Raw genomic sequence first — 15,648 nt, 5'->3', positions numbered from 1 at the left:
TTGAGGAAACTTTTGTTTGAATGGTGCTGATAGAGCTGCAGGTCTTGGAGAGGCTGAGAAATATCAGTGACACAGTTCAGTGGAGCTGAGTGAGGCTGACCTTACTTTTTGATTTATAGTTATTTATTGGTAACTCTAAAGAATTAATAAACTCTGCTTTTTGATCATCCTTGATGAAGGAACAAAGGCTAAAATACATTTCCTGCCACTCTGCGTCTTCCCTCCCAGCTGAACTGGTGCACCAGAACCCATCTCCTAGGGTGGCTGCCTGGGAAAGGGCAGAGCCTGGAATTTCTTTGTCTCTCTGCATGCATCAAATGGCAATACCTGTCATCTTGTGGACGTGAAGGTGGTTAATAAGTGAAACCTCATTAAGTACTTGTGTTAATGTTACAAGTTGAAGCTCTGCATTGTAAAACAATGTATAACATCTCCCCTCCCCTTCCCCTAAAAGCAAAGTAGCAACTTTTGCTGCTGGTCATGGCTGCGCTCCTTCAGACACAGGCCAGGACTTATGCTAGCACAGGCACTGCAAGTAGCCCAAGCTCCTTAAGCTGAACTGGTGGATCAGACAGCATGAGGAGTTGGGTATCTCTGCCTTACCCGACAGGAGACCCACTGGTAGAAGAGTATCCAGCTGTAGGTGTGCTGTACTTTGCCTGTTAGTCATGGTGTAGGCAGAATGTCCATGTGCCTGCTACCCTGGGCAATCAGCTCTGAGCTCTGCCACAGGGCTTTTATTGCACCCTGAAACAGGAGGAAAGGTTTATCTCATTCCATAAAAAGTTTAACACTTAATATTTCAATTTTACAGGCTTCTGTTCACAGATAGTTCCAGAAACATCCTGGGGCAAGTGCTCCTTAAGTAGACTCATTAAGTATTCATTTAAGTAAAAATGAAGAGTTTCCTTGGAGGGCAGTTTCTGGACTGATATGGGAAGAGTATGTTTTCAAGAACGGCTGTGGAAGGGAAATGTTTTGTACAGATTTGAGGTACGCCTGCTCAGGCAGCCACACACAGGCCTGCTTTCCTCAGAATGTCAGCAGGAGACAAATCACCCTCATGTTTTTTTTTATGTGAGAAGCTTTCAACATGAGCCTATAAGAAATATTCATCTAGGTATCATGGATACCTTACAATCAGTAACTGCAGGATAAATAGTTGAATTAAGCTTCTCATTACAGGTGCTTAATGGTAGATCTGCTTTGGCAAGGAGAAAGCTGGTAGTCTAATTTTCGGTAATGCAGATGGTTTCCAAAGAAATTCTTTTAAAAAATACAATATTACACCATTAGTGACAGGAACTTTCATGATTGCATTTGAGCAGAAGGAAGTTAATATCCAATATCTGAATAAGATTTGAAAACATCACCTTTTGCTTCTGTCAACAAAGTATACCATTGTATTTTTAAATTATCCCGTGTAGTTTGATGGTTTGTGTTATGGGAATGAAAAATATTTTGCTGAGGTGACAGGAAAGTGACATCCTGCCCATATAGTGGCTAGTGCGTTGTCTGCTGGGTACAGAAGACTTTCAAGAAAGAAGAACATAGAACTATTTAAATCACATTATGCATACGACACAGTTCAATTATGTGCCTCTGCTCCTCCTTCTTGCACCTCTGGAGCAAGCCCATCGTGCCTCAGGATAGTTTTCACATGTACCCAGCCTAGGAGCTGTCAGCTCCTAGGAGCTGTCAGCTCCTAGGCTTGCTTTGTGGAGATGTCCTATGGGGCAGAGCTTTATTAATCAGTAATCATCAGTCAGTAATCACCTTCATGTCATTGTCTGATAATCTAGGGGACACTTTACTGGTTGAATTCCCAGGCCTATGCCTCCCCCAGCCCACAGATACAATTTGGATTCAGGAGACACCCAAGCACACACAAAAAGCCTCAGTTACATCATGATAAAACTTTAGTATGAAGCATAGCTTCAATCCAAGTGTTTTATAAATCCGTTTAATCTGTATCCTGGACCCAAATGCCCCAAGGTCACATCCATGTCAGGAAGTCTCATCGTTTTTGAGTGAGAATTGAGTGTGTTGTGGCATGAGAAGAGAATGTAGCCCAGAGAAGGGAATGGGGATAAGAAGTAACTGAATCAAAACTCCAGGAAGGCAACACTGTGGAATTTACTAATTAAATACTTTGAGGTTTGGCTCAAGAACTTTCTTTCTGGCTAGCCAGTATTTTGGAGGAAAAAAATATTAGTCTTCCTTGGAAAGTTTCTGGAAGAATTGTGTCTAAATAAAAGAAAGAACCTCACTGAAAATGCAGTTTCCAGCAGTAACCTTCCAAAGAAAACACCAGGCCTCTGAGTGCCTCTAGCTTACTTTCCCAAGAGTACTTTTTGGCAGCCCACGAACACACTGCACATATATATAAGCACTTCTTATTTACTGCGAGGCTTTGTCTTCTTTGGAGCAGAATGCAGAGATTTACAAAGATTTACATTATGCAGTCAACAAAAAAAGTGCAGTTCACCTCTATTTCCAGCAGATACCCTGCAGACATCCTGCAGAACCTGCACTGCTTTTGTGCCTGGCTGTGCATTTTGGAGGCTCTTCCCAAAGGGTCTTATAAACTCATCATAGCTTTCCTTCCCCACCACTGATCCAAGAGCAACAAAACCTGTTCAGTGCGGAAACCTCCACACCAGGCTGAAATCCCACATACATCCATATGCATTTATCTACATACAAGCCATCTGGTATCCAATAAAACTCTCCTTGTCTTGAGCATTAGGTTTGCTTATTTACATGTCACCCAGGGACTCAGATGGCAAAAGGCAATTTGCAGGATTGGAAGCACCCCACTATTTCCAATAATGTGACTTTATATAACGTACCTGCTACCTAGAAAGGTGTCTATTCATCCTGAGATGTGTCTGTTCATCCTGAAATACACCTGTGCAGTGCCATGCATGTGGCACATGCTTCTGCATGTGCAATCTGCCACTGGCAGACCACCCATGACGCGAGGAGGGTGAGTTGGGGCTGTAACTGACCTCTACAGCAAGGTTTTGCACCAAAGTCTGGATTCTGGGTCAAGCTCTTTAGAGTGAAAAGGCATCCTTCCTTGTTCCTAGGAGGTACTCATTCTCAGTACCCAAATCCCTTCTTCTGCAACAACTACAAAATCAGCTTAAGGTGGTCCATGTACCACTCTCGAACCCTTTTGGCATCTGCAGATCTCCCTTCCACCTGATTGAAGAAAACAGCTTGGGGCTTCCCTAATCTTTTAGAATAGAGATGAAAGTTCCTCTTGCAAGGCAAAGATAGCAGCAGAAGAATCCACTTCTTGCTGACAACAAACAAGTCATTTGCCTGGGGCCATTCTTCTCTCCCATCATCCTACGTAGCCTGAGACATTCAAGTTTATTACCTGCTCCCAGCATTCTCCACAGGCTCAGTCACCAATCAGACTCAGGCAGACTTACTTTGTGATGCTGAGAATTTGTTGTACTAAGATGCTTCCTGGAGTTAGGTCTTAAGGAATAGATTGAAGGCCCTGATAAGCTGGCCTTGGTATCGTGAAGGTCTCACCACAAGTCTGAGTCCTTGCCAGTCTCTGGCAGGAAGGTGTAATGGCAAAGCCAGGATGCCAGCATGCCAGGTGGGAGCCAGGGTGAGCCAGAGCTGACGTGGAGGAGGCTGGTTGCTTTCCTCAGTGCTTACCTTCCTGACGAGCAACGGCATCATAGGGGATTGACATCGATGGTGGGTAAATGTAATAAAGAGTTTGTTTAGCAGGAGAATGATTTCTCATCTTTAGTTCCTGCAAACTGAATGGAAAAGGCCTGATAAATAATTCTGGCTTTGTCAATTTCAGATATGGATTAAAATTTACTATCTGTGTTTTCAAATTTTAATGTACTGTGGTTTTTTTCCCCCCTTCAATTTTCCTTTTGCAGATACTATTCTTATTTCTATAAAAGGATGGCTAAGGAAAAGATGTTGGTATTGGATGTAAAGGAAAGAATGAAAATGACATTGTCAGTGTTTTATTAATTTGCTATCATGGGCAGGAAAAGCTAATCAGGGGTTTTCTTTGCATCCAGTGCACATTGGTAGCAGCATTTCTAAAATAACTTGATACCATTATTTCTGGAGCCTAAAGGAATTCTGTGGGACAAAGATTCATCGTTTAGAGCTGAGCATTTCCAAATAAATGTCAGCAAATGGAGAAGAATATTAAATGCTTGCATTATTTAAAGGAAAACAGTCAGATATATACCTTTTTAGCAGATTCAGACTCAAAAGAGACCACACAACTATCATTCTTCCATCTCTGTAAACCCTGCAGAATACACACCAGGCCACACTTCAGATGGTTCCTCTACTGAGGCTATGCATGTACATAACCCAGGCCGAGTTCCTTTACAGTTAAGGTGCTTATATGTATTTGCAGGTTTGGGACATTAGCTAAGGGATGACAATTCAGCTATAACAACAATGCTACTAATCAGACTTTGAAAAATAAGAAGCTTCCTGTACAATGAGCTATTTCTCTTTGCCTCATTGACCTTACTTTCAGCTGATCTGTTTGCATGATTGTTTAGAATGATGCTAAAGTCTGCTTAATATAACCAATGAAAGAATCAATACAGTGGAGGACTATTCAACCTAGAACTTCTACCAAAAACCAGGCATGTCCCTAAACTGCTTCAGAAAAATCTCGGTGCTGAATGTTTTACATTTCCCTTCATATGATTCACCATCAGCAACACACTAACTCTTTATTATGTTTCTATTTGATTGTCTAACACTATTTCTGTACAAACAGTAACAAATGGATTTTGCATCCTTTGATGTTCATGACTTTGAGTTCTACAAACCTTTCCAGTACATACTGATCTCCTGTTTTAAAGATCAAGAATAGAAATATAACCACATCCTAGAGCAACACACAATTATGCAAACCTCACTACAAATTTAGATAGAAAGTATATGTCCATTTACATTAAACAAGGGGCCTTATTTCTGATACTGGGCTATGACAGTCCTACAAGATTAGGTTCTTTTGATTTTGGAAAAAGGAGTTCAGCTGTCAAAATCCTGGAAGCAGTGCATTGCACCATCTTTGCAATTCACAGAGTAAGACAGAAATCTGATGACCATAGAGAGTACTCAGCTCCTGGCTGACCTTCCCCTGCGGGGAGCAGCCCTCCGTGCACCCTGACAGAGCACGTGCCCGATGCCCTTTATACTTGATGAAAGACAATAATACTCAGGTAAGAAACTTTCCAAAATGTGAAATATCACCATCACTACTTTATCTGGTTTCATCATTGCAAAAACGTAAAATAACACCAGAGTTATTAGCAAGGCGGTAGATGAACACCAATGTGACTCTACACAGAGCCCTCACTGCTGTGTTTGGGTGTTAAAACACCACAACTTGGGGCTTTCCTCACACTGCTGTGACTTATCATCAGAGATGTGGAGAAAAATGATTTTTCCACCCATTGTGTATTTATTATTCTTGAAATGGTTTTTGACCTGAGCTGAAGCAGAACCTTCTGCAGTTCAGAGGTTGTCACAGAATGGCATTTAGAAACAATTGTTTGTTGCAATTTGTTTTTATATGTTTTAAACGTGTTTTGTTTTAGCTGTTTCCCTTTTCTCGAGAAAATGAATTTCAGACAAAAAAGTAGTTTCAGATTAAAATAAAAACTCAATTCCAAAAAGCTGTAATACTTTGCCCACCTTTTTTCTGAGTGAGTTTTCACTGGGATCAGAGAAATCCTCTGGAGAAAAAACCCAATCTTTTTGTTGAATTATCTCCTTCTTACTGAAAACTCTCTGGATTACAACGTTCAGACCAATCCTCTCAATCATCAGCAGTCCTTCTGTATGTGGTAGAAGGTATCAAATAAAGATTCTTAGTGCTCTTTGATTTCTTCAGTTGTGTTTTCCCATTTCTCCGCTTTCACAAAATTAGTTGGTACCTCTCAGGGCCAGCAATAAGCTCTACAACTCTTGCGCTTTAACCCCAGCTTCACGTTTTTTTCCCTGAGGTGGCCATGCCCTACATCTGGAGTCCACACCAGGGAGTTGGAGTCCTCAGCCCTGCCTCCCCTCTGGTGCTGATCCATGCCGGGGGATGCCATCCCACAGACGAAAGTGCAGAGCAGTGGCTGCAGAAGGCTGAGACCTGGCTTACCAGACTTGCTGTGTGAATCAGCTGAATTCAAGAGAATTCAGCAGTTTTTCTTTCTTTTTGTTTTTTGGTCACTCAGATCTTTTGTAAACTGAGAGCAGCCCTCAACACACCGTTCCTGTGTGCCAGACTGCTTCTCCCATGAGTTTGGGAGCACTAAAGTGAGGTGGAAAGTGAGAGGCTGTGAGATGTCTGCCTGTCATTAACAATGCTGTAGCAAATCTTCAGAGGTATCAAATTCAGCCTGCTAGCACACAGCTGCCTCGTCCCCCCACCTGGCTGTTGGCCACGTTGTCCCTCATGCTCTCTGGGCAAGTGAATGGGAATAAGCATGTTTTGTCCCATCCTAACAGAGTTACACACTCAGCTGGCTTTGCTGTGGTGGCAAAGGCCAGGACATCAGGGGACCATGGCTGGGATTTCTCAGGGCTTTGAAAGGTTTCTATTCAGCATCAAAGTCCTGCTGCAGTTGGTGGTCACTTTCTGCTTCCATGGAGCTTATCTATTACTGGTGCAAGAGCTCCCTGTTTCGTGCTGCTTAGGTTGTGATTTCAGAAGGACAACTTGTCACATCTCTGTTTGTCAGTCTGTTTGGGTTTTTTTAAATGCTATACTGTAGCAGCAAAACTAAAAAGCATGTTATTAAGAGCATTGTCCAAATGCCACTTAAATACTAACAGGCTTGGGACATTGACTGCCTCTCTAGGAAGCCTGCTCCAGTCTTGGATCACCCTCTCATTAAAGAAATGCTTTCTAATGTCCAGTTTAAACCTGCCCTGGTGCAGCTTTGAGCTGTTTCCACATGTCCTATCATTGGATCCAAAGGAGAAGAGTTCGACGTCTCCTTCTCCACTTCTCCTCAGGAAGCTGTAAAGAGAAATGAGGTTGCCCCTCAGTCTTCCTTTCTCCAAACTGGACAAGCCCAGAGTTCTCAGCTGCTCCTCCATGGAGCTGTCTCACTCCTTGTTAGTGTTTGACAAGGGATCAGATTTCTGCATCCTTGTATTCTCCAGTCTCCTACCACCTCCTTGTGACAATGTGTGTGGGAGGACCACAGCACAGAGGCCTGGGAATCCAGCTGAGACTTTCCTCCTCTAAAATTTGTTTGTTCGCTTTTGAGTTCTCAGATAGTTCAGGGATTATTTGTAAAGTCAGCTCAGCTTTTAAAAGTCTTATTTGATTTGTGAGCACTTCCATGACATGGTATTGTAAGAATTACAATGGTAACATAACGTGTCAGCTGCAGTGCCTGGAGTGCTCACAGATTCTTCATGTAATTGCTGGAATAGATAATAGACTCCTGCCATAGATACACAATGAAATATGAGAAGAATTAATCAGAATATAAAAGGTGAGTCATTTACCAATGTAAATTCAAATGTAAGATAAAACAAAGAAACATAATAAAATTTAAATGAATATAAAGAAAACATAAAATACAAGGGGAAGATGGAAGATAAGTAAAATATAAAAAATATAAAAGATACAATAAAATGTAATGCAATGTAATATAAAAAATAAAATTCAAAGTAATTCAGATGCTGTTGCTCGTACAAAAGGACCTAACAAAAAGTAGGGTTGCTTTGATGCCACAAAACCTGGTGAGGATTAAAATCTCATGTTGTTAATACACCACAATTTTGCTTACTTTGAAAAGAGGAGATCCATCTAATCCTTTTGGTTCTAAGACATCTCTGCAGTTACTAAACATGCTTCAAAAGTTTCAGATACCTTTGTTGCTTCACAGAATATAGCAAAGAATCTGACAAAAGGGATCCTTTTTTTCTAATTCCACTGCCTGGAAACAAAATGAAGAAATCAATCAGCATGCAGAGTGTTTCTTCATCAGCCCATGCTGGCTTTGTGGGAGGATGTGCTGAAGTGTAGCTCACAGTAAAACAGAGTCTTACTGGTACTTTCTAATACCCTTTCATATCAGTAAGTTGTTATTTATAGTCCTTGTCCCTTGCACAGAAGATGGATATTCTTTCTTTCAATCAGGCAGCTGCTTCCCTTTTGTGCGTCTCTTTACTCATCAAGTCCTACATGATAATATTGTCTTTGATTTGTCATCACCAAGGAGTGGTTTTAAGAAAAGAAATTAAACATTTCAGTTGTAAAAATAAAACGCACGTCAGTTTGTGTCAATCAATTCAAGCACACTGTAGAGATCCCTGTAAGTACTGAGCATATTTTAGAATCCATGACTTCCTAAGGAGTGGCAGAAGCAGAACGATGTACAGCATATATCCAGGGGCTCTTTGAAAGCTACCTGGAAAAGATAACTTTATTATGTAGAAGTTCAATATGTTAGTTCAAATCAGTGGTTTCCTGTTGGTAAGTTTTTGTTCCACCACATTCCCATATATGTAGAGTGGTGCTTCCCAGCTGTCAGTCCAACCCCTACTTGAAGTTGCATGACTGGAGCTGAAGGCAGAATCTAGCTCCCAGGTCTGAATCCAGCAGAGCATTTATGTTTGTATTTCTCTCCAATAAAACTGTGTGGTCATTTTGGCTTTCTGGGTTGCCTGTAGGCTTGGAAGTAAGTATATTCTTAAGTGCTTCAGTGGAGCAGGGCAGCATCCTGCAGTCCTACCAAAGCACTCAGTCCAATTCACTTTTCTGGGAGGTTATTACTGCTTGAAAAAAGGATTTCTCTGAAATATAAGAAAGTAACAAATGTCCCAGAGCACTAATTCATTTCCCTCTCAGTCCCTTTCCTCCTTTTTGTATCTCCCTTCCCCTGGTTTCTTGTCTCTTAACATCAGCCCTGTCAAGTTCTTACAAAACATCTTGTGCTCAATATTGCTAATTCTCTGTGCTTTATGCATCTCAGATTTAGATTGAAAACCCTTTCCTTGCCCAGGGCTTTACTTTCTCCTCTGATCCCATTTCAATCCCACATGACACCAGCTGTTGAGCATCATTGCTTCCCACAGAGCAGCTGTGGGGTGTTTTCTATGGCATACCTGGCATGCCTTGTCCTTTCTACCAGGCCCCCCCTTCTCTTTTAAAGCTTGCTAGAAAGGCAATCGCATTATGTAGTGGTAATACAACTACTTCTCAGCAGCTCTTTTCTGAGTTGAAGCAAAAAAGGCTTTGTGAGGGACACCTAGTACCAGGAAAGCAACAGAGAGAGATCTTTGCAGGGTGGTATAAACTGCCAGGACTTCTGGCACTGAAGTGCAGTCATCAGAGCCCCTGGGTGAAATGCTGGGAGCCTCAAAGAAAGCGGAATATACATAGATGTGTAAGTGTAATGATGCTATGGCTGCTGCCTTGTAAGAACTGTCTAGAACTCCTTCCATACATGCTTTGGTCAGTAGAGAAAGAGCTTGAGGGGTGAGAGTGTCAGTATCTCTTATAATGAGGCCTCTGAGGTTTTTTTCTGATAAAGCTGCTCAGAAAAGAAGAAATCACTTTGGTTTATGGTCTGGTACAATCCTGTTCTCCCTACTGTGTCAGTCTTTACTTACAGAGCTAGTTATGGTTATCAGGCTGGTTTCATGCTTACAAGGTCACAGCTCATCTAATCAAATGTTTGCAGCAGTAAAATAAGTTGCTGCCTGATAAATCTACCTTCTTGTGGTTCTGTATGCTTTTTGAGCTGTCTTTTGTTTCAGGGGATTGGAAAAGCTGTGGAAGACACAGGTAGGTCTGGAGAGATGGTCTGGAGATCTTATATGCTCCATCAGGGGTTGGACTAGATGATCTCCAAAGGTCCCTTCCAACCCCTACCATTCTATGATTCCATGATCAGAGTGAATGGATCCACGCTGGTGGTGAAGGAGATTTGGGATGTTAATGAAGGCAGAATGGCTCTGTGAGCAAATATACTCTCCTCAACATGACTAAGAGTAAGCTTCAAAGGAACACTGGAAGAAAACAGGGAAGTATGAGTCATGTGTAGATGTCAGCTTGTGTGTGTCGTTACGCAGCACGGAATTATTTTCATACGCATGTTTAATTAATTTTCCCTTGTATTTCATCTGGGACTACATTTGTTTGTCCATCTCCTTGCTTGGTCATGCTTTTACAATGCCAATGGCTGTTTTGGCTGTGAGAAGCCTTTGAAGAACACAACAGAGAATGCAGCTGTAATGAAAAGTGGTCTGAGCTGGAGACAAGAGTCTGACTGGATTCTGTGGTGAAAATGGTACATTCAGTTACACAGCTCCTTCCTCCATCTGAGGCCAAAGCTCCTGGCTAGGGCAGAGACAGAGATGCCTCAGCTTTGGGACTCTCCTGGCTCTGATCCTCTCCTGGCTGCAGAGACACAGAACCTGCCCCATAGATGCCCTGCTTGGAAAGGGCATCCCAAAGAAGGGTGGCTGTATTTGGGGCAGAGCTGAAATACTCTTGAAGCTTGTACTCTGAGGGAGAAGTGAGTGATGGGGAAGGCAAGATGTATAAAGCCACTTTCTAAGAGCACAAGGGCAGAGAAGTGGTCTCAGAGCAAGAGGGCTGAGAGTGCAGCTGGAGGTCTATGGAGGCAGCTGAGGAGACAGTAAGGGCAATTACCCTGTTCCTTCCTGTGCCTTCAGCTTCACAGGGATAAACCTGAGGCAAAGGACTATTGAGCTGTTTGGGTTAAAAGGAAAGCAAAGTATCTTGTCCAAAGAGAAGGAAACAACTATAGCATTTATCTTTGTTATCAGGTGAAAAGTTGTATTCTAAACAGAGTATTAGATTTTTTGTTTTTATTTCCTTTACCCGTGAGAGGAGGGCTCCAAGTCTTCTGGAAAGGTAAGTTGTTAATGCTGTTCCCTAAAGAAAGTGTTACTTTCAGCTATTAGTATACTTATTGCAGCTCATATGAGTTTAACTCATGAAAATCTGTGGCTTTTTCTCATTTAAATGAGCATTAAACGTGCCATTGGAATCTCCTGGGGCTGCTGCCCTGTGGGCATGTAAGGGGTTGCAAATTGGGAGGGTCTGCTCTGACTGGCTTGTGATAGTGCTAAACCAAAGGGTGTGAGGGCAAGTCTGTGAAATCCTTTCTATCAGATAATATAGTTCAGTGTCATTAAGCCAATACAACATTTGACAACGTTGGGCTGGTTAAGAAACACCAGCTTTCTGTCAGGTGGTAAAAATGTTTTGAGAATACATCTGCTCTCAGGAGTAAAACTGCAGTCACCTAGTTCAGCACAGTAGAGTCTCAAGGAATGAAAGTAGTTTAAGCAGAAGGAAAATCCCGTCTGCTACTCATTTCTGGCGTTTTCCCAGCATGTTTTCTGAGCACAGGACTCTTACCACTGGTCACCTCCCCTTGTCCCCTCTGCCATCTCATTGGTATTACTTCAAGGTTCCCTTTACTGTTTTTGCATATGCTGGCTTATAAAACCTTTCATTTACAAGAGATGTGGAAATTTGCCTTCCTCTCAATTGGCTTTGGTTTTTATGTGTGTGTAGCCTGTGTGCTTTGGGGTATACAACTTTTTCTTGTAGGTTTTCTTCTCTTGCAATATTTGGGAAATTAAGAAGTTTTGATATTGTGACTTATCCATTACTCTTTCATCTCTGTTCTCTGTGGCTGTCTCATAATACGGATTTGCCCTCTCTGTGTAAAGTGTTTGCCAACATTTTTCTTGTTCCACCTTTTTAAAAGCCATCAATAACAGCTCTGCATTTTTTCTAAGAGTGAAAATACTTTGGAAAAATTCATTTTTCCTGTACTGTGGTAGGGCAGGAGAAGAACAGAGCACGAGCAGGTCTGTCACTTGTTTCACCACCTCTGTACTTATAGCTAGGGACTTCAGGACTGGGTGCTGCCTCACTGCTACCAGACCTGTTTATATGCTTTTTGTAGTGACTGCAGCTGGTCCATCTCCACCAATTTGTGAGATGAATGGTGTGCTTGAATCTCATCTCTTTGTGTTTACAGGGTATTGCAGGTAATGACGACTTCTTTCCTGGAAGAAGTCAACAATTCTCTGGAAACCTACGCTCTGCACAAAAAGCTCCTTAATCTCACTCTATATGAAAGTAAACCAGGAGTCTAGTAACTGCATGATCCAGACAAGAAAAATCTGAAACAGAGTTGAACTTGCCAAGACTTTTTTTTTTTTGTCTTGCAATAGCCACAAATTAGTGAGATCATTAGAGAAATGATCAATTAGTATCAGGATAGCTTCTTGATTTGTCATATGTATTGTATGCCTATGCATCTGCAATTCTCTGCAGGTACCACTTCTTAGGGAAAAAAATAAATTTCCCATATTTAACAACAGTCTTTGGTTCAGAGATTCTGCTTCTGAAAGATGCTTGCACAGTGCATCATGCACTGTAGACCTTGCAAGAGAGACTGGACACTCCTGACATGTATTTGAATCGCCACAAAGGAGGGAAGATTAAGGCATTACTGTTTTCCAGAAAGATGACTAAAAGCCAGAAGCCTTGATTTGAAAGCTGGTTCCTGTTTTAAATTGAAGTTTTTGCAGCACGTTTTTGTTTGACTCCATCTTCAATATACTTAACAAAATGAGCAGGAAGTATTCCACAGTTCACTGAATGGTCCTGGCCATGGATGGAGCCCACACTGTACAGCCAGTGTGTGCTTGATGAGGAAAAGCTTGGTCAGACCTTAGGACTTAGCCTGTTTTAGCAGTGTTTTTTCTCAGATGAGCACATCAGTGCTTTCCCAGAGGTGGTATGTTGAACACTGGTGACACACAAGCTGTTTGAAAATATTGTATGGCCCTTTTCAGACCTGCTGATGCTTCCTGTGACGTTCCTTCCTATTCCAGTGACACTGGTGGCTGTTCCTGGACAGAAAAGCATTTGTCAGGTTGTGGGATAAGTCAGGCCAGCTGATTGTTTCCCATGCTTTGTGACTTCTGTTTTCATTTTTGGTCAGAATGTTTCTTTAATGGAGATATGGGGAGACATGGAGGCTGTTGGCTGGCTGGTACTGACTGTGCAGTCAAAAAGCCACATCAGACCCAGCCAACATAATCCTCTGTGGGGCCTATCAGGACTAGTCAAAACTGTAAATTACTGTTGTGTTCCTCCTTTCTTTCTGTTTTGGCTTGTGAGCATGTGGATCTTTTCTGTGAGATGTGAGGCACTAGGCTCCTCATGCTTGTGTTCCTCCCCCAGTTAGGGAGGAACCCAGCATCCAAGCAGGATCCATCCCTGCAGAGCTGCGTGCAGAATAAGGTGCCAGTCAGCTGTAAAGTGCTTTCCCCCATGGCTTGAAATATTATCAGAGGGAGAATCTGTGGAGGATTGCTTGTCATCTGATTGCATTATTTTTCAACCACAGGAGCAATAAATATTTAAAGTCTGGTTGTAGGCAATGTAACAGCTCTGTAAATATGAGGTTTTGAATACAGAAGCGAGAGGCTGAGCTTTTCTTTTAAGAGGAAGCAAATACATCTCTGTTCAGCATAAAGTGTCCTCCTCCTTGTTCTGTAAGGAGGAATATGTTGAGACAATTTTGCTGCTATGAATGAAGGTGGAAACTTAAGGCAGAAAAGCACTGCTGCATATTTATTGCTACCTCCTAGGTGTCCTCTGTTCTTTTCCATTTGTCAGCTCAAAGTACTAGATCAGAGGCAGGGACTGAGAAGACAGAGTAGGTTCACTCTTGCTGCTTGTTCACTCTCTGCTTGTCCACACCATGTTCTTTCCCACAACAGAGAAGCTGTGATCAGTAATGGAGATTGGAAGCAGTATGGGAGTTCCACTGAGGTTTTCTGACTTCCCTGTAGCATCACATGAACTTCCACTGTTTTGGTTTAGTTTCACAGGAATACCTACAGATGGTTTATATCAACTGGGACTGACAACTAACATGAGCCTGAAGATGTTGGGCCAGTATCAGCACCAGTGGCAGATGGTAGCAGTAGCAGGAGAGGTGAGAACAACTTGTGAAAGTGATTGAAAGGGAAGTGCTCTGTAGGTGCCACTGAGCATTGACCACAGAACTTCAAGAATCCAGGCCTGTTTTGATGTCCTTTGCTGTGATTAAATTAGATTTTGTGCCTTTAAAAGAAAGAAAGAAAAAAAGTATTCTGACATTGATTAAAGGAAGATTTAAGCTCTCCGCTGATTTGAGTTGCAGGTCTGTGGCAGCGGGAGGAGGGTCTAGTTCTGCATGTTGCCCTCTCTAGCTTCACTGTTGGTGGGGTTCTTTTCAAGAGAGTTTCCTGTATTTTTGGGGAAGTGGTTTCATGAAGTGCTTTTGCAGTTGAGAAGCAACTTGCTGATTTGACCGCTGTGGCTTGTTTCTCCTCTGTGAAGCATTGTTAGTCCAGTTCTTCAAAAGTATAAATGCCAAATGTCATATGTGTGCTGCATCTTACACTCCTACTGTTTGTAAAATCCATCTAGTGAACAAAAACCTTAGTGGTCATCTCAGAGCAGGCCATTATCAAACAAATCTTACCTACCAAGAGAAGTTTCCTTTTCAAAAAGCCCAGATGAGGCATAGTAGGATATTTATTATGTGGCTGTCAGGATCCTTCTGCCTGAGGGATGGACTGCAATTACAGCATGGTAAATATTTCATTAGAACAAAGCAAAACTGCATGGGAAGTAGCCTTCCCTTTATTTAAAACATTTATTAAAATACAGTGTTAGAATCTACATGGGAATAATTCTTTCTGCCCAATCTACCAACTAAGCTGCAGTTTTAGGTGAGGCATTTTGTTATTACAAAACTTTGCATATTAGAGCAATCTGTCTTTCCCTCTGAGGAAAATGGACACAGATCAAACTTAGTGTACACTGATCTTCCTTATACCATTCTGGCTGCATTAAGGAAGTAAGAGCAGGTACAAGCCAAGCCTGGTCCCCTTACAACATCCTTTCTCTTCAGAAGGATGATGTAAATGCAAATTATGAGCAAGACCGAAATACAAATGAGTAGTGAAGTCTATGCTCAAGAGTGGGAAGTAGTCACTTCAGTACTGCATAATGATTCACGTGCAGTACTGGGGGGTAGTGGTCTATATTAAATACCTCCTGACTTCCATTTGTTTTTAAAATGCCCACTTCTCTGGACACAGGTTAAAAAAAGACACAAACACAACCACTTTTCTGAGTGCTTGTCCTACTGCAGCATTTTTTTGTGGTGAACAGAGAAGACATCTAAGAGCATATATGAAGAAAGAGTTCTTATCAAACAGTAATCTGGCAGTAACTTCTTCTCACTGGAGATCCTCTTCCTAATAAAGGACCAGATAATGCAACATTTAGCCTATAACACTCCCCTTTATCTGCTAGAGGGCTATTGTGAGGCCCCAAGTCTGCAGCCTGGTTCTACTGCGGTCACAGCATTCTTGCTGCTTCAAAGGCTATGGAATTAAAAGGATCGCCTCCTCACTGTACTGGTCATAGGGAGCCTCAACCCCCTTTTTACTCCCACTTCTGTCATATTGGAGAGATGCTACTGCCAGTTCAGGCTTTCAGACAGTTGAATTCTTCTCCCATGGTATTTGTTTGCTGAGCAGCAGGATTTTGCTCAGTGTTTTTCT

This window comes from Colius striatus, chromosome 6 (genome assembly GCF_028858725.1).
Source record: "Colius striatus isolate bColStr4 chromosome 6, bColStr4.1.hap1, whole genome shotgun sequence".
Lineage (NCBI taxonomy): Eukaryota > Metazoa > Chordata > Aves > Coliiformes > Coliidae > Colius > Colius striatus.
This window is presented reverse-complemented; position numbering follows the sequence as displayed.